The sequence below is a fragment of the Cricetulus griseus genome, assembly GCF_003668045.3.
Source record: "Cricetulus griseus strain 17A/GY chromosome 1 unlocalized genomic scaffold, alternate assembly CriGri-PICRH-1.0 chr1_0, whole genome shotgun sequence".
NCBI lineage: Eukaryota > Metazoa > Chordata > Mammalia > Rodentia > Cricetidae > Cricetulus > Cricetulus griseus.
In genome coordinates this window covers 204,852,191-204,866,120 of record NW_023276806.1, presented here as the reverse complement: position 1 = coordinate 204,866,120, position 13,930 = coordinate 204,852,191, and the positions used below count along the sequence as shown (strand labels likewise).

Below are 13,930 nucleotides of genomic sequence, written 5' to 3'. Positions count from 1 at the left end.
TACTCTACACCCACAGCTGGATGAAATGAAGACAGATGATCCAACTGCATTTTGGGTTTTTGTTGTTGTTGAAGTAGGGTCTTACTCCACATGAGAACACTCATATCCCAGTCGTAAAGCTGGGGAGCCAGCAATGGACCGAACCAAGCCCTCTGAATGTGGGTGCCAATGAAGAGGCCTAAAGACTATACAAGATTATATATATGACTATTATTCTCAAGAAAGAGTAATCATTTTTTTTAATTAGAAAAAAATAAAACAGAAGACTGACAAATTTCCCTAATGGTACCTAAGCAGTTGAACATTTTTGCTGGGTTATTTGAGAATGTAGATGGCTTCTGTGGATCATCTCAGAAGGCAGACCCTCTGCAGAAAGAGTGCTGACCAAGTTCTATGCTCGATCAGACATCTCATCAGCATGTACCCTCCATGAGAAGCAGAAGGAATCCCTTCAAATGGAAACAACTTTCCCTTCCTATAGCTGGAGCCACAGGCTCACAGCCCAGGTAGCAGTGAGTCTGGACTTGGTCCTGTTTCAAAGCCCATTGCTGGAGACAGAAAGACACAGACAGAAGTGGTTACTCAAGTCTGTTCCCTGATACTAAGACCACGCTTACAGGAAGGAAATGACAGCAGTCTTCTGTAGGCACACCTGTAGCCAGCCCCAAGCATAGTCAGGCACACCTGTAGCCAGCCCCTAAGTAGGCGTGGCTACAGCTTCCCCTACAGTCTTCCTTTATGTGGGTGCTGATGTGGGATCATTTTTGTGACATGCTTTTAAAAAGAATGGGTACCTCTGTGCCTGATGCTTGGCCAACTTTTATAATTGAGCTCTTAAATCCATTCTCTAGGCTCTGGAGAGACGGTTTAATAGATAAACCACTTGCTGCACAGTCATGAATGAGATAAGGATCTGGATCCCCAGAACCCAACGAATGCCAGATGAAATCTGTCGGGCCAGACAGACTTCTGAAACAGAACAAACAGACAGACTTCTGAAACAGAACAAACAAACAAAACAGGCAGGTAAGAAGACTCTGTTTATTGGAAAGGAAAACTAACATTCAAAAATCCAGTATGAGCCAAACGTGTTGGTGTACGCCTTTAATCCCAGTGCTTGGGAGGAAGAGGAAGGCAGATCTCTGAGTTCTAGGCCAGCATGGTCTACAGAATGAGTTCCAGGCAGCTAGGGCTACAGAGAGAAACCCTGTCTCTTGGAAACAAACAAAGAAATAAACAATGAAATAAAAATTTTTAAAAAATCCAGTATGAGGACTGGGGCTCGGTGGCACATCCAACAGCCTGGTGTTGGCTCCCCATGCTATAAAACAAGAGCAAACAATAACTCAGTATGCAACATAAGCTGTTACTACTGTGTTATTGTGAATTTAATAGACAGACTTTAACATCAAGTCATTTTAAAGATTTCAACACTAAGTGCTTAATAGAAATATTAACTTGAAAAAGAACTTAATATTGGCTGGACACTTTGGTACTGAATCCTACGAGACACATGTTTCTAAAAGATAATCTATACAAAGTGAGAAAGAGAGAGCAAGAGAATGGGGGAGAGTGAGAGACAGAGAGAAAAGAGAGAGAAAAAGAGAGGGCGTGGAGGGGTTATGGTGCACATACCTGTAAATCCTTGCACTAAGGAAGTAAAGGGAAGAAATCAAGGAGTTCAAAGTCAACTTGCTCACACAGCGAGTTCAAAGACAGAATGGGCTCCATGGGACTCTATCCCAAAACACAAAACAAAACCCCACAAAAGGAACATGGTGGTTATTAAAAGGGAAAAAAATGGTTATCTAACAATTAAAAACTCTTACAAGGAAACAAACTAATCTTATATTCTGAGTAGAGGACGGGGGGTGGGGGGGGGGAGGGGAGACACACACCTGAAGCACAACAACAGAGGAAAAAAAAAAAATTCCACTTCTGCAAAGTGGTACTCCGCATGGGAGAACACAAAGCCACAGACCAAAAAGTTTTACATAATGAGTCAGTGGAAGAATTCTTTCGGAATACTGGTCTAGTGAAAAATCTTGGGAAGAATGGGATGCAGATGGTCTGTGCCTAGCTGCTCTTGTTTGTTTGTCTGAGGCAGAATTTCAACACCTCGCTGTTCCTGCCTCAGTCTCCAGGCTCTAGGATGCTGAGATCACTAGCCTTTGCCACCATCCATCTCTGGATTTTTCAGTTATCTGAATCAACATCTTACGGCTTTTCTTGTTTGTCTTCAGTAGTACAAAATGGAAATTCATTTAAAGGAGGTTTAACATCTAAATGTGGGTAAATGGAAACACGAGTTTAGCGTGTTCTTACTGCCCCCAGCCTGTTAGCCAATGCCTCCTAGGAGATGAGGCAAAACAGGAGTGCACTGGGGCCACTTCATTGTCTTCCCCAGCCTACATAAACTGTCCTTAAGCCTTACTCCGAAGCCACTCTTCCTTGCTGGGAAGAACACTTCAGAAACCTGTTATGTGATCTACAGCAGCTTCATTCTCCTACACTGGCAAACACACTCTAATATTCAGTGTCTCTACTTGGAAACAGGTTAAGAAGGTGCTAGCCTAGGTCAACTTTGCCCCCAAAGACATACTGGAACAACAGGTGGTCAAGCCTGATAGACACCCTGAGAGCAGTGTTTCAACACCAGACAGCTCAGTGTTAGCAATCCCAAAGCAGAACTCTGGAGACTACAGAAATCAGAGACCTAGAGTTCTTTCTGCCCCATCCAGATGTGAGGGCTAGCTGATTACTGAAACATGCCAGTAGATCCCCAAGCATTTAACTATGTTTTCCAACAAAACACTTACAGGATTAAAAAGAGCCTGAATTCTTCCCTTAACCTGATCATTCAGCTACGCAACTTTCTTCGTCAAATGAAGGAAGCTCACACGCAGGCAGGGCTAATCTCCACTGACTTCTCAGGAGTACAGAAAGACGGATGCTAACCCACAGACACTCACTCCATCGGGGTCCCATATGTCATCAGAGCTTTTCATTTTCTGAGCTGCCAGTCAGAGCTCAGGTCTCTTCTGACACAGATTGGTTAACCTTATTACCATCACATCTAAACACCATCCTACACAGGACACCTGGCATGTGCAGGCTATATAGGCAATAAGTGGGAGGTAATGAGGGCTACTCACTAAAAAAGGCCGATAAAAAGCTACAGGTCAAATGGACCTGCCATACCTACTGGAAATGCTACATGAAGTAATTATTTCAGTGGACTACAAGACTTTCTTCTAAGCCACTAATGCATAAATGAATGGAAATGACTAGCTGGGCCTGACACCTCAAGACACACCTAAGGTTACATTTCAGCCACCAGTACAATCTTCATTACAAGCAGATGTCAAGCCAGGCAGTGGTGGTACACATCTTTGATCCCAGCACTAGAGAGGCAGAGGTAGGTGGAGCTCTGTGAGTTCAAGGCCAGCCTGGTCTACAGAGCAAGTTCCAGACAGCCAAGACAGAGAAACCCTTGTCTTGAAATCTCTCCCCCAAAAAACAGAAAGAAACAGATGTCAAGTAAGGACACCTTTCATAAACTCTTACAAATATTTCACATGGTTGAACATCTGAAGAAATATTAATAGAATTATTCTACGTGTATAGTATTTATGTGTGTACATGTGTTTGGGTGGGCTAATGTGTATGTTGTGTGGGAGGGTAGGCATGCACGAGTGTGTGTGTGTGTGTGTGTGTGTGTGTGTGTATGTGTGTAACCAGACATGACTGTTAGGTGTCTTCTTTAGTTACTCTCTATGTGGTCTCTCATTGAAACTCATTAGGCTAGATTGACAAACCATGGAGTCCCAGAGATCCCCTGACAAGCACTTTGCAATCTGAGTAATCTTCCCATTCTCCAATGTAACTTTTTAGTCTTATATCCTAACCTCACAATAACCCTTTACCATCATGAAGCCCTGGACACCTAAAAACCTCTATTATTAATTTTAAGAAACACATGGCCTTTCCCATTAAGAGTCTAAATGGAGAGGCTTCCAAGCACACTTTTCTTAGGAAAATGGTAGGTGCCAAAGACTCAGTGACACATCCTACCTATCAAGTTCTTTTCAGGCCTCACAAAAGTGTCCCCACACCGAGGAGTTCAGAAGCACCTGTGTGCCTTATAACAAATAAATTCCTGTGCTCTTGCGAACCTGCAGAGTCAGAATCCTTGGAGTAGGCATTACAATCCTGCATGTTTAACAAGTTCTTGGAGTGAATCTCTCTTGGGTTTAGAGCTGAGAGCATCAGGGTTACAGCCCACCAACCCACATGATGAAAAAGTTAAGGAAAAAAATAAAAATGAAAACCAAGGCAGATCTAAGACACAATAACCCAGAGTACAATTCGTAAGACAGGAATATTCATTTTCTGAACAACAAATGGAAATGGGGGCTGGCTGTCCCTGGGCCAGGTCTGCCGGCTGGAAAAGAGAAAAGCAGGCAGTAAACCTGGAAGAAAAGATAAAAGAACTCCTGTTTGCAATGGTTAAAACAGATTACTCAAGTTTAAATTGGCCACAGGCTTTTTTCTCTTCTACAAAGCAGATTTTTGTTTAAAAAATCTAATAGTCACTTGAAAAACTAAAACGGTGATTAGCTTTCTGGGACCCAAGACATAAATAAAAACAGTGCAGCATCCTAAAAAAATAGCATTCAGTTTTGCTTCCGCCTTTAGAATTCTACAGCTGTTTTAAATGCCTTAACCCTACCCTATACCATTAAGGGAAAGATGACAAACATTATCAAGAAAAAAAAATGACCAAGGAGCAGCAAGATGATTCAGCAGGTAAATGTGCTTGCTGACAAGCCTGACAATCTGAGTTCAAGTCCCATAAAAAAAACCAGGTCCTACAAGTTGTCCCTTTACCTCCAAACATGAACCATAGCATGGGTATTCCCCCTACCCCATATGAAAAGACATAAAGATAAAAGTAAACTTCTTTTAAAAAGAATGACAAAAATAAAAAAAATACATTTTAATTATAGGAGGAACAGAATAGGGTAGGGACATCTTAGTTTACACACTGTTGGGGTTTTGTTTTGAAGAAAGAAAACAGGGAAGAAAGGGAGGCATAAATTTACACCCCGTGTGGTAGGGTAGTCATTTCCTGTAACTAAACTTGATAAAGATTTACAGCATCTTCATCTCAGGTCTCAGGATTCCCCTACAGACATTTGATTGACACTTTAGGTTAAACGTAAAACTGAAGCACACCAAGGTTTACACACACCGAAAGCCAAAACACCTCTGAGAAGTGCTCAAACAAGAGTGGTTCCATCTGCCCAAATAAAAGGCTGGTCAGCAGCCATTGGCACAGCACAGAAAGAAGCCACAAAGGAAAAAAATTATCAGCTAAAACAATTTTACAAGCTCCTATTTTTATTGTCCAATGCCCTTCAAAACTCAGAGACCACTAATTGCAGGTAATGAACGGTGCCATTAGTTAGCACAGCTGATCCCACAGAACTATCCTAACAAGCCTGGTGAAGATGTGATGAAAATCACCAGGAACTCATTGCTAAGGATGCTCATGCAACAATCTAAGTAGCACACAAGATGTTCAACGTCCTTCCAAGGGGGCGGGGAGGTCGAAACAGAATGTGACACTGACAGTTTGTGCCTGTCACTCTGGTCTACATAATCCCATCATTCTGTGGCTTCCTATCTCCACAACCATGGAGACACTGAAAGTCACTGACTGGAGGAATTTTATCCTGTCCTTGTATATGATTTCTTCCTACAAACAATGGTCATTTTTAATATGTAGAAAACAGGTTTTAAGAATCTGGGAAACACAAAGATGACACCAGCTAACAATCTAAGCAACGGAGGAGAGGCTACCTTAAATGCCCTCCCCTGATAATGAGATTAATGACTGACTTATAAGCCATCCTATAGCCCTCATCCAGCAGCTGGTGGAAGTAGAAGCAGACATCCACAACTAATCACTGAACTGAACTGAATCCAGATGCAGAGAAGGAAGAGCAAAGGGGTCCAGACTAGGCTGGTGAAACCCACAGAAACAACTGACCTGAATATCGGGGAACTCTTGCTCCCCAGACTGATAGCTGGGATACCAGCATGGGACTGATCCAGACCCCAGGAACATGGGTTTCAGTGAGGAGACTTTGGAAATCTACGGGACCTCCTGTAATAGTTCAGTACTTATCCCTAGCATAGGTGTGGACTTTGGGAGTCCATTCCACATAGAGGAATACTTCTCTGAGCCAAGACACACGGGGGGGGGGGGGGCTAGGCCCTATCCCAAAAGATATGATAGACTCTGATGACACCCTATGGAAGGCCTCATCATCCAGGAGGAGCAGAAAGGATATGTGATAGGTAGGGTTTTAGTTATTGGGGGAAGCTAGGGGAGGACCGGAGGGGGAGAAGTGAACTGGGATTGTCATGTAATCATGTAAAACAACCTTGTTTCTAACTCAAATAAAAAAATCTACCAAAGAAACAAAACAAGAATCTGAGAAACAAACCTAATCACTTGCATAAAGCTAAAAACAAAACCTAGTAAACTGTCAGAGAAATCGCCAGACTAGCAACCTCTATAAAGAGTGAAGTAAGCAGAGCCAGTAAGGCTAACCTGCTCATTCCACAACTTTCCCTGTTTAGGGGCAATGGGAAAGTTACTCACTTTATTTTCTGCATTAAATAGAGATCTCTCTGTACTCTCTAATGTGTAGTATGAGTAACAATGTTTCCAAAGTCTTGAAAAATGGAACAGTTTATCCTGGTCCTGCCAGGATCTCACAGGCCCGGGGATCTGCCGTTATCATCCAATTTTCTAACTATTTCACGAAATTCATATTTTTATCAGTTGAATTCTAAGAAATAGTAACAGGACCCGTGTGAGTTGGGAAAAACAAATATGCGCTAGAACATATGGGTAACTGTATCTAAGATAGTAAAGATACAAATTAGTGACTTTGTATCCATGTATTTCTGCTTAGAAAGAAACAAGGCAAAAGTTCTATCAGATGGTTCTGTATTATAGGAAGTAATTATGTAAGTTGAGGCTGACGACTTCCACCAAGTTACAGCTAAACACATCAACCTCAAATCCTCCTAGTGTCACTCATTATTTAGGTATAAGGGCACTGTGACCATTATGCATACTACAGCTATGGAACACTGCAGAAAATAAATAAATAAATCGAACTAAAATAAAACAGCGCTCATCAAAGACGAAGAACACCAGTGGGCTAGCTTGGAAAAAGGAGACCGTGGCTCCAGTTAGGCAGAGACGCAAACTTCACGAGTGAGTCCAGACGGCCCAGCACGGAGTTCAAGTCCAGCATGCAAGTCCCATCCCATCCCGTTCTCCCGGCACGCTCAACCTGCGGGATTCCGACCGCCAGGGGCAAACCCCGGCTTCCAGGTGCAGCGCGAACCCGGGGACGGCCGCGACCCCGCGCCAGGTGCAGACGCCGCCGAGCGGGCCGCGATGCTCGCACGGCCGGGCCCCGCTGCAGCCGCGACCCGCGTCGGGATGCGAGACAGCCAGCATGTCGCTCCTCTCCAGCCTCCACGCGCCCAGCCGCGCCCAAGCCCGCCGCCGCCTGCCCGCCCGAGCCTCACCCGCCAGCGGCCGCGCCGCCGTCAGTGCTGTCGGAGGCCGACGGGAGCCTCCGCCTCCGCCGCCGCCGCCACCGCCACCTCCGCCCGATCGAGCCCCGGCTTCCTCCGGCTCCTCTCGCTTCGCTGCGCGCTCGCCCGCACCTAGGAGGAAGCCAGCTCTCCCCGGGCCGCCTCCCACGCTTCCCGCCGCGACCAATGGGCCCCGCCGCCGAGCAGCCGCGCCCGCCCTCTGGCGGTGGAGGACCGAGCCTACACGGGGGAGTGGGGAGGAAGGGCCGCAGCCGCCACGCTCCTGGGTCGCCTCTGCGACTCCTGCCTTGAATTGCTCAATCTGAACTTGCCACGTGGGAGCTGCTGCGTCCACAGCCAGGGGTTGAGTGGCACCCCGGGAGGAGGGGAACTGTGTCAGCGCCTCCTCCCTTAAGTCACACACACAGACTCCCAGCCTTTCACGAGGCAATTCGAAATGACCAGCCCCCCTCCTGCATTTGCATCACACTGGGACCATAGGGAATCTTCATTTGACTCCCAGCAACTAGGTAACTGATCATAAGACTCCTAGAGGCAGGGGCATCGTAACGAATTGTGCAGCCCTGAATGATCTATCCAAGAAGGGGACTACTGCTTGCATTTTGCATGCCATTTCTTTTTTTCCTCATTTGTTAGGAACTTAATCTTTTGCAAGTTTGCATGGGTAACTGGGAAATGAACACAAATTTTAGGATACACAAACTGAGAATACATTGTTATTTCGTGTTCCAAATCCATATATGAATAATTAGTAACTATTGATTATTATTTCTTGGAGAAAATTTATGGAAGCAAAAATTAAATTGCAATGAAGTAGTAGGGTTTGACTACAGCAATTATGTCATCATATTTCAGGTCCCCTCCAAAAACATAAAACACACAACCTAAAAAAGAGTTATGAATTCTGATGCTTATGACCCAGGAAAGGGAAGGAAACAGGAAAGAGGAGCACCTTCTAAATACCCAACACTTTTCTAGGTCTTTCTCTTAGTTCTATGTCTGTGAAAAGACACCATGACCAAGGCAGCTCTTGTAAAGAGAAAGTGTGGGCTTGCTTACAGTTTCAGAGGGTTAGTCCATGATCAGCACAGTGGGAAACAGGCAGGCAACTTTACATCCTGATCCACAGGCAGTAGGCAGAAAACAAGGGACATTGCTGGGCCTGGCAAGGGCTTTTGAAACCTCAAAGCTCACCACTAGTGACACACCTCCTCCAACAAGGTCACACCTCCTAATCCTTCCCAAACAGCTCCACTAACTAGTGACTAAGCATTCAAATATAGGAGCCCATGAAGGAGAGGTGGCATTCTCATCCAAACCATCACTTTCTTATTGTATGTGTTCTCATGCTTGGTCAAAGTAGAAATCTATATGTTACTTCAATAAATCAATGAAGCAAGCTTTAAAAATTTCTTCTAAATCACTTGCTCAGAAAGTAAGTTGTGATGACTTCCATTTGTTTCCACCTGGGTACAAACAAGAAAGCATTTAGCTTCTAAAGCTATGACAATGTATACATGCCATCCCTCTAGTTCATGGATCCCACTGGAAGAATTTATAAGGCCTCTTGAGTAGGAGTTTCCTGTTTGGGAATGAGCTTTTTCCTTCCTATCTTAACGCTAGTGAGGAAACTATATTTGTCACATCCTTACAAGACCACTCCTGAAGCAATGCTTGTTCCAAAAGTCTGTTTGATCTCCTATTCCCAACATACAATAATCAGAATCCTTCTGGCCAACAATAAAATGAATAACACTCTCATAACCAACATTCACTGGATGAAATAGAGCCAACCCATTCCCAAAACATGTACTGCATACACTTTTTGAGAATCTGTGTGTCTGTGTATATGTCTTATATTATAATGTAGACTATATACTTTCTTACTTAGTACAGATTGTGAGGTTGGTTTTTGTTTTGTTTTGTTTTCTTTTTTTTTTTTTTTGAAGTCAAGAAATTGCTCCTCCAGAATGGTTGTGGCTTAGCCTGTTTGTGGAAAAGTCAGCCTAACTTCCTGTGTTTTATTTGTCAGGTCTAGGCAGGCAGGGGAAGTGCTTGGGTTTAATGAGCACCAGTTAAGAAGAATGCAGGGCACTTTATCGCTCCAGGAGGTATTGACCAACCTTTTACCGTGTTATAATCAGAGCTGATGATCACTTGTGTTCCCAAGCTAATGTTTCGTGTATACTTACTTACTATGTGCCAGCACATGTCTAAGATCTTTACATCTACTCATTCACTTAATCCTGTAAATAGAGACAAGGAAAAGAAGGAGTAGAAGGAAATTATGCCCAGAGTTCAACTACTAGGACCTCACATAGCCAAGCTGCAACCCACGTGTGGAACTTCAAAGCCCCGGGCATTCTATTGCTTAAGAAGAATATTCTCCGGCCAGGCATGGTGGCCCATACCATTTATGTGGTGCTTGAGAGGCAGAGAGAGGTGGATCTTGGTGAGTTGAAGGCCAGCCTGGTTTACTTAGTGAACTCCAGGACAGCCAGAATTACATAGATTCTGTCTGAAAAAAAAAAAAAAGGAGAAAATTCATCTTCTATTCAATGGGTATGGGGGTTTAAAGTAAAACTACAATTTGTAATTATAAAGATTCCATCATAAAAATTATAAACATTAAAAATTATAAAAAGTCTCAGGATCTTAGTTAACTGAAATAGTCCATTTGGAATCATTCTGTATTTAGAAGAATAGATTACATATAAACATGGCCAACAAGGATTCCAGTCACCATGTAAAGGAACTCAGACCAGGGCACTAAATGATGGAGTACCACACGGGAGGGGTGAATATGTATCGCCAAGCTGTACTAATCACCCACACAGAGGCAGTGGTGTGGGTGTGTTGTATTGTGCCTCCAACCTGCTATAGTTTGGATTGGTGTCCCTAGAACCATGTGTTAAAGTCTTGGTTGGCAGCCTGTGGTACTGCTGGAAGATGTTGGGGCCTGTAAGAAGTAAGGTCTCTGTGAGAAAATTAGATTACTAGGGGTAGATTCTTGATTGGGACATTGGGAAACCAACGACTTCCTTTCTCTTGTTTGCTTCGATGACAATGTGAAATGAGTAGTTTCATTCACGGTGTTGGAGTTTATAATTCAATATAAACATATTTTTATGTTAAAGTAATTCTACTAGCCAACTCCTACCATGAGGTCCTGCCATGAGGTCATATCATGAGATCATGCCATAAGGTCCACAGGCCTTAAAACAACCATTCTACCAACATGGATGCAAACATCCAAAATGCTGAGCTAAAGCAAATCATTTTTCCTTTAAGTTGATAATCTTGGGAATTTTGTCCACTGACAGAACGCTAAGTCACCCCCAGCTGTGCTCTGAGGTAAATGAATCTCCAAAGTGACTCTAGACAGTGCCAACAGACCTACCGAGATGAAACAACCCACAGCATCTTGACATAACACACGTTTGTTTTGTTAAGCTCTGACACAGTTTTTAAGGTAATAGTCAATAATGTAACCATAAAGAATCAGGCATGTTGAGGGGTGAGAGCTGGCGGCTGATAGGAGTAGGATTACATTAAAACATAAAAATATGTTTACATTGAATTATAAACTCAAACTGAGAGACGACCAGAAACTCATTGTGCTTTAAAAGAAAGTGAGGAGGCATGACAGACTAATGAGAAATACAGAGGAAAAGTGGCAAGCTTTATATCAATACTGAATAAAAAAGAAAAGAAAAGAAAACCTCAGGTGTAGTTTAAAACTATGATTCAGAATTTCTATAATAAGGTGCATTCAGAGTTTCTAGCTTTGTCCTTGCTCATAAGAACACAATAATTAAGCCGAACAGTGGTGGCACATGCCTTTAGTCCCAGCACTTGGGAGGCAGAGGCAGGTGGGAACTCTGTGAGTTCAAGGCCAGCCTGATCTACAGAGCAAGTTCTAGGACAGGTAGGGCTACACAGAGAAACCCTGTCTCGAAATCCAAAAACAAAAGCAAAAATAGCAGCAATTATAAAGAAGTTGACCCTTTTTACAACACTGTATTTTGGTAAGTCCACAAACTAAACAGTTGAATTTGCTATGGTGTATGGTTTGTACATAAAATACAAAATGCATAAAACCCATACTTAAGTTTACAGTTTATTATCATTTTTTCTACTAACATAAAAGAAAATTCAAAATACTATAAAAGTTTGGTTTTACTTCTATCTTTCAGTGTGTGAAAAAATTAGCATTTTTCGTCTAAGTAAAATTAAGTGATAGAGTGATAAGGGTAACCTACATCTTGATAAAAAATGTATTCAAGTAGTGACTACAAAGTAAATTCCCTGCCCTTGAAATTAAGTGTAGATGTGTATTACAATTATTAAGATTATTAATGGATCCTTCAAAATTACTATGTTCTTTGTCTCATATTACCTTCTAGAAAATTTTCTGACTTAATGCCATAATTTTATAATGCTTTCTAAAAGATTTATATGGTAATGTTAAGTCTGCAATGCTGAAAAAGAGATGCAAAGATGCAAAAATCAAGGATCAAATTAAACACGTGGAGAAACACAGATTGGTGAATACACATGCACATACACATATACTCAGGTACATTTATAAGTGTAATATCCTCATGGTCTATAAGGTATTTTAAAATTTGACATTTTTCAGGGGCTGGGGAGATATCTCAGCAGTTAGAATACTTGCTGCTGTTGCAGAGGACCTGGGTTCAGTTCCCAGGACCCACACGGTAGTTCACAACCATCCATAACTCCAGGTCCAGTGGCTTGGACCCCCCTCTTTTAATCTAAGGGTACCAAGCATGCATGTATTATACACACATGCATGCAAAACACACAAAATACTGAAATACATATAAAAATAGTTTAAGTCATATTTGTCAGATTTTTAAAGCAAATGCCTTAAGTATTTGCACTGCTACAGAGCAAATGGGAAAATGCGATTACACCTTTGACATTCCTGTAGCTCTAAGTAAATACAATTAGATAAGCCTCAAGTCAGCTAAAAACACTCTGTCTACATTCAATAAAACTTTTTTTTTTTTTTTTTGGCTAGAAAAGCTTTACAGAAACTGCACAAATATTGAATAAAGTTGTATTATTCTGAGACATAATTGCTTGGGTCTGTGACTTCATTTTTGAAGACTTAGTATGGGAATTCTTCGAGCACAAAGGGACTCAGGCTGACTGTGCTGTTTTTATTAAACATTAACTTCTCTAGTTACATTAAATTACAATGCACTGTTTGCTTTGAAAGGCAAGACAGTAGGAATATGTGTAACAAAACACCACCCAATTGTTAGACTCCCATTAACATTGTTCTCTAGTGAATTAGCTGGGCACTGCAGGCAGATCAGCTACAAGGCCTGGGCCAAAATCTCATGTGTGCACAACAGGGCTAAGAAATACATAAGTAACAAAACAGAGATAAAACAAAAACAAAACAGAACTTGCTGATACATCAGTGACCTCCTTCTGTACATTTTCTACTGGGCATTCTGTACTCTTAAATTAGTTTCTGCATTAGTTCAATTATCACGTGTCCCAAGGAATTATCACCTCTCCCTGGATATCTGCATTGACTTGCAAATGCTGGCATTATTTCATGAGCAGCGTATCTTACCTTGGTGCATGCCTATGACCTAAATATAGAACAGAAATCACCTTCTTCCCTGGTTGCTTTTTAAACTGCTTTACAAATTCGAGGTTCTTATCAACCGCAGTGTCTGCATGGCTTCCCCTCCCACAGGAAGAGAATTGCATCCATGCTCCTCCTTGTTTCTTCCAATTTGCACCTTCCATGCTGTGGTTTCCGCTCACTTAGTAATCCAGGGCATATTAGTTAGTGTGTGTGTGTGTGTGTGTGTGTGTGTGTGTGTGTGTGTGTCACTCTCGCCAAAACGCCTGACAGAAAAACAATTTATGGAAGGTAAGACTGATTCGTATTGGCCCAAAATTTCGAAAAGATTCCATTCCTATCATGGCAGGGTAGCCATGACAGTGCGGCTTGTTGTGGTGGGACATTGTGTGGTAAAGGCTGGTTTCCACGGAGACCAGCCAGGTACCACATCTGAGCTAGTCTGGCTGTATCCTGGTAGAATATGAAAGCTTGGTTATGAATCCTTTGTTATTTTTTTCTCTGTATATTTTTGAAATATTTTCTGTACAACTGCTGTGGTCTCTTTGAGGCTTAGTTTGCATTTGAAAGTGTAATTTATTTACCCAGAGAAGGTCTGCTCAAATACAGCGTCTGGTATCTTGTATTTTCTAGTGTTCCATTCAGCAGTCAAAT

At 42.3% G+C, this 13,930-nt stretch overlaps 1 protein-coding gene across 1 annotated transcript in view; it reads right to left on the bottom strand.

The window, feature by feature from the left end:
* Fam3c (FAM3 metabolism regulating signaling molecule C) overlaps positions 1 to 7,773 on the bottom strand; it is a 43,201-nt gene extending 35,428 nt beyond the window's left edge. Inside the window, exon 1 of the mRNA XM_027389968.2 lies at positions 7,618 to 7,773. The gene's annotated coding sequence lies outside the window, so the exon portion shown is untranslated. The remainder of the gene's footprint in view (positions 1 to 7,617) is intronic.
* Positions 7,774 to 13,930: the final 6,157 nt, after the last annotated feature.